This window comes from Nannospalax galili, unplaced genomic scaffold (assembly GCF_000622305.1).
Source record: "Nannospalax galili isolate Female #2095 unplaced genomic scaffold, S.galili_v1.0 scaffold492, whole genome shotgun sequence".
Lineage (NCBI taxonomy): Eukaryota > Metazoa > Chordata > Mammalia > Rodentia > Spalacidae > Nannospalax > Nannospalax galili.
The window spans coordinates 558,797-564,734 of record NW_008332217.1 but is presented as its reverse complement, the minus strand read 5'-3'; the positions used below and the strand labels follow the sequence as shown (position 1 = coordinate 564,734).

Genomic DNA, 5,938 nt, shown 5'->3' with positions numbered 1-5,938 from the left:
CTGGGCCCTCCTACATCACTCATCAAGAAGATGCTCCTCAGACATGGCCACAGGCCAATCCAATATATATATATATATATATATATAGAGAGAGAGAGAGAGAGAGAGAGAGTCTCCCTGTAACTCCAGCTGTCCTGAAACTCACTACATAGACCAAGTTGACCTCAATCGCACAGAGATATGCCTGCCTCTGCCTCCTGAGTGCTGGGACTAAAGGCCTGCGCTGACACTGAGTTATATTTTAAGAGATTCATTTGCAGGAAATATAAGCATAACCTAAGCCAGATTAAACAAAAGAATTAGAGCCAGCAAGATGGTTCAGTGTGTAAAGGTACTTGCCACCAAGCCTGATGACCAGAGTTCACAATTCCCTGAAGCCTCTTGATAGGAGAGACACCTGCAAATTGTCTCTGATCTCCGTATGCAAGTGTCCCCCACACCTAATCCATAAATAAACGTTAAAAAGAATAGAGCCCTTGGGGCTGGAGAGATGGCTCAGAGGTTAAGAGCACTGACTGCTCTTGCAGAGGACCCGGGTTCAATTCCCAGCACCACATGGCTGCTACAAACTGTCCTTACTCCAGTTCCAGGGGAATCTGAAGCTCTCTTCCATCCTCTGCAGCATTGCACGACATGGGTGCACTCACATACATGCAGGTAATACACTCATACACATAAAATAAAAATAAAATATTAAAAAAAAAATAGAGCCCTTTCCTTTTCCTCTTCTGGGGACAGTGTTTTGAGGCACCCAGAATGGTCCAGTGTATGACATACCATCGTAGGCTTTCCTACAACACAGCCTCTAACAAAACTAGGCTGTCCGGAACCCCTGGTAACAGGATCGTTTCCCTTTATACCAAGAAAGTTGGGAAAGCACCAAAACTGTGGAATGTGTGCTGTGAGACCTAAAGTCCTCATGAGATTTTCTTTTTTTATTATTATTTATTATTTTATTTTGTGTGTATGCATAAATTGCCTGCATGTAGGTAAGTGCAACTGTGTTGTGCAATGCCCACGGAGGTCAGAAGAGGCCGTGGGATCCCCTGGGACTGGAGTTATAGACAGTTGTTAGCTGCCATGTGGGTGGGTGCTGGGATTCAAACGTAGGTCTTCTGCAAGAACAACCAGTGTTCTTAACTGCTGAGCCATCTCTCCAGCCCCGCGAGATTCTCGAAAAACAAAAAACCATGACAGCAGGGCCTAGGGTGGTTCTAAGTGTGCAGAATGTGTCCTTGACAGAATCAAGAGTGCTTTCCTTATTGAGGAGCAGAAAATTGTTGTGAAAGTATTGAAGGTGCAAGCACAGAATCAGAAAGCAAAATAACCATGAGGCTTTTAAAAGTAATAAAAACCACAGTTTGTTCTATGGAAAAAAAAAAAAAAGGCTGGGGCGTGGTGGCACAGGCTTTTAATCCCAGCCTTGTCTACATAGCAAGTTTCAGGCCAGCTAGGGATACACAGTGAGACCCTTTTTCTTTTTTTTTTTTTTTTTTTTTTTTTTTTTTTTTTTTTTTTTTTTTTTTTTGGCCTTTTTGAATCAGGGTCTCCCTGTAGTCCCAGCTGGCCTGGAACTTGCTATTGAGACCAACCTGGCCCCAAACTCACAGAGATCCACCTGCCTCTACCTCCCAGACCCATTTTCAAAAATAAACAAATAAAATAAATAAAACAATAAATAATTCATGCTCTGATTGGTCAAACTGGTATCACTTGTTCAAATGAGATGTCTGGGGCTAGAAAGAGTTCTCCCCAAACACACGGCTAGTCGGGAAGAGACAAGTTCTTAGGGTACTGTCTGAAGAGGAACGGGATTGATGCTGGTCAGGCAAAAAAAACAAGATTTAGTCCTTTACTTCCTGGCTCCTGAATTGCTGCTACTGTTCCCAAAAATGTTTTTCTTAAAGACTTATTTTTATTAGTTTTACTTGTATTTACGTGTGTGTGTGTCAGTGTGTGGGTACATGCACATGTGTGCAGGTGTCAGAAGAAGCCAGAGGTGTCAGATGGCCCCAAAGCTGGAGGTACAGGTGATTGGGAGCCATCTGACTTGTGTGCTAGGAGCTGAACTCTGGTCCTCTAGAAGAGCAGAAAGTGCTCTTAACCACTGAGCCGTCCCTCTAGCCACCCAAAATGGTATTAAGAAGAGACTATCAGGCTGGAGAGGTGGCTCAGCAGTTAAGAGCACTGGCTGTTCTTGCAGAGGACCCAGGTTCGATTCCCAATACCCACATGGCAGCTAACAACCATCCTTAACTCCAGTTCCAGGGGAATCCGATGCTCGCTTCTGACCTTGGAGGGCATTGCAGGTCAGAGGTACACTTGCATACATGTAGGCAGTAGACTCATACACATAAAATAAAATAAATAAAATATTTTTTTTTAAAAAAAGAAGAGTAGCTGGGCGTGGCTGCACATACCTTTAATTCCAGCACTCGGGAGGCAGAGGCAGGGGGGATCTCTGTGAGTTTAAGGCCAGCCTGGTCTACATAGTGAGTTCCAGGAGAGCTGGGGCTACAGGGGAGACCCTATTTCAAAAAGACCCACCCCCAAAAAAAGAAAAAAAGAAGAGCCTGGGCTGGAGAGATGGCTCAGCAGTTAAGAGCACTGACTGCTCTTGCAGAGGGCCTAGGGTTTGATTCCCAGCACCCACATGGTGACTGTGAACCATCCTTAACTCCAGTTCCAGGGGACTCTGACCTCCATGGCATTGCATGATACGGGTGCACATACATTCAGGCAATACACTCATACACACAAAATAAAAATAATAAATAAGTATTTTTTTTTAAAAAGAGCCTAGCTGGGTGTGGCAGTGCATGCCTTTAATCCCAGCAATCCCAGCACTTGGGAGGCAAGGCAGGCAGATAGATCTCTATGAGTTGGAGGCCAGCTGGGGCCAAAGGGAGACCCTGTTTCAAGAAGATCAAAAAAAATAAATAAATAAGACGAGCTTATCAGAATCAAGATGGAGTCCTCTCTGGACTGGACCTGCTAGAGTCAGCATGCAGAAAGTAGCTGTGAGTTCAGTTTCTCATCCAAAATCTTTGCACCAAAGTCACCCCATGCCCCAGAAAGGAATGATTGTGGTGGCGGGCTGGAGAGATGACTTAGTGGTTAAAGCATTGACTGCTCTCGCAGAGAACCCAAGTTTAATCGTCAGCCTGCTCATGGTGGCTCATAACTCTTCATAGCTCTAGTTCCAGGGGCTCCTATGCCTTCTTCTGGCTTCCATATATACAGGCAAAACACTCATGCACATAAAATAAAAATAATAAAATCTTTTTTTTAGCCTGGTGTGATGATGCATGCCTTTAATCCCAGTACCCTGGAGGCAGAGGTAGGCAGATCTCTGTGAAATCAAGGCCAGCGTAATCTACATAGAGTTCCAGACCAGTTGTGGTTTCAGTGAGACCCTGTCTCAAAAAAAAATAAATAAAAAATAAAATAAAAATAAACAAAAAAATAAAAAAATCAACACTAGGGGCTAGAGAGATGACTCAGCAGTTAAGAGAGAGCACTGGCTGCTCTTCCAGAGAACCCAAGTTTTGTTTCCCAGCACCCACATGGTGGCTAACAACTGTCCTTAACTCTGGTTTCAACACCCCTCTTCTGGCCTCCCTGGGCAATACATGACACTGATGCACTTACATGCATGCAGGAAAAACACTCATTCAAAATAAGATAAAAATAAATACATTTTCAAAAGGTTAAAAATTTTTTTAAAAAGGCAACACTGGGGCAAGACAGCACAGCGCAGGCCTGTTATCACAACTATTTGGGAGGCTGAGGCAAGAGGGTTACAAGCTCAAGGCCTGCCCAGCCACAGAGTGAGTTCAAAGCCAGCCTGTGCAATTAAGTGAGATACCATTGAAAAAAAGTAAAAAGAGGGCTGGGGATACAGCTCAATGGTAGAGCACTTACCTAACTTGCAGTTCATGCCCTGGCACAAAAATAAAGCCAGGGCCAGTGGATTTTTCCTTAGGTGGTGGTGTTTCCTTGCCATGACCAAAGCCTGACGACATGAGTTCAACCCTCAGAACCTTGCAAAGATGGAAGGAGAGACCTGACCCCCCAAAGTTGCCCTCTGACTTGCACATGTGCACTGTGGCACATGCACAAATACACACTAAATAAATACACAATAAGCCAGGCATAGTGGCGCACGCCTGTAGTCCCGGCACTTGGGGCAGATCTCTGTGAGTTCAAGGCCTGCCTGGTCTACAAAGCAGACCGAAAAAAAACCACAAAAAAAAAAAAACCATAAATAAATATAATAAAATAGCCCTTTTTTTTTTTTTTTTTTTTTATTTTTTTGGAGACAGGGTCCCCCTGTTGCCCCAACTGGCCTGGAACTCACTATGTAGGCTAGGCTGGCCTCAAACTCACAGAGATCCTCCTGTTCTGCCTCCCAAATGCTGGGATTAAACACGTGTGCCGCCATAGCTGGAATAAAATAGCTTTTAAATTTTTATTATTTTTATTTTATGTGTATGAGTGTCCTGCCTGCATGTATATAAGTGCACCCTGTCATGCAATGCCCACGGAGGTTAGAAGAGGGTGTCGGATCCCTAGAACTGGTTACAGATGGTGGTTAGCCTCCATGTGGGTGCTGGGAATCGAACCTGGGTCCTCTGCAAGAGTAGTCGGTGCTCTTAACCGCTGAGCCATCTTTCCAATCCCTATAATAAAAAGTATAAAGCAAAATGAAAAGGAATTCACAGAGCAAACTGACCTCTCCCATCTCTATCTATTGTATTCTTTTCCTGTTTTACTGCTGAAAATCGCATTCCTTAGTTTTTGGGGGGAGACTTCCTCTAGTTCTCTAAGAAAACATGAATTCACCGGGCATGGTGGTGCACACCTCTAATCCCAGTGCTTGGGAGGCAGAGACAGGCAGATCTTTGTGAGTTCAAGGCCAGCCTGGGCTACATAGCAAGTTCCAGGACAGCTAGGGCTACAGAGAGACCCTGTCTGAAAAAGACAACAAAACAAAGGAAATATAAACTCTAAGGCCCTTCGTACAAAAGGTGGTATTCAGTGTACGCCTCCCCTCACATACACACACTTCTTGTTTTCATTTAATAGCAGCATAGTCCTGAGCTCACTCCAAGTGGACCGAAGGAATGCTTTCTCATTTTTCTGCCATCACAGAGAAGCTCCTGTGTTTCCCTGCCATCCCCTGGGGCTGGAAGTTTAGGTTGTTTCCCTCCCGCAATTACCAGTCATGCTGCTATGGAAACGGCTGTTGTATTGCCTTCCTCGTGTTCGCAGGTGCATCTGGAATCTGTTCGCAGGTGCATCTGGAATCTAAACACTAGAAAGCAGAATGTTGGATTAGGTCAAAATGTCTTCACAATCCTGTTTGTCTTTTGAGTGCTAGGGATGGACTTCCCACTCCCATGCACACCAGTCAGGTGTCAACCACTGGGCTGTACCCCCAGCTTTGCTACTGCATATTAAATTTTTTTAACATTTATGTATTTGTGTGTGTGTTTGTGCATGTGTGTGAAGGTCAGAGAACAACTCTCAGAAGTCTGTTCTCTCCTTCTACCATATGAGTCTGGGGATCAACCTCAGGGCTTCAAGCTTGGTGGCAAGTGCCTTTTACCTCTGAGCCATCTTGCTGACCCCATATATTTTTGATAAACAGTGGTAAATGATCATCAGAGGTTTTGTGTCATTTCATTTATCATCTTACAGAGGACCTGGGTGCAGCTCCCAGCAACCACATAGCGGTTCACAACTGTCTATAATTCCAGCTCCAGGGAATCTATTGTCCTCTTCTGGCCTCTGAGGATACTGCATACATGTGGTATACATACATACATGTAAGTAAACACTCATATACATAAAATAATGATCAATGAATACATATTTAAATATTTTTAAAAATTAAAGATAAGAGCCAGGCAGATCTCTGTGAGTTCAAGGCCAA

General features: G+C 44.1%; 1 pseudogene; it reads left to right on the top strand.

The window, feature by feature from the left end:
* The first annotated feature begins 756 nt into the window (after positions 1-756).
* Positions 757-1,327, top strand: LOC108490538 (annotated as a pseudogene).
* Positions 1,328-5,938: the final 4,611 nt, after the last annotated feature.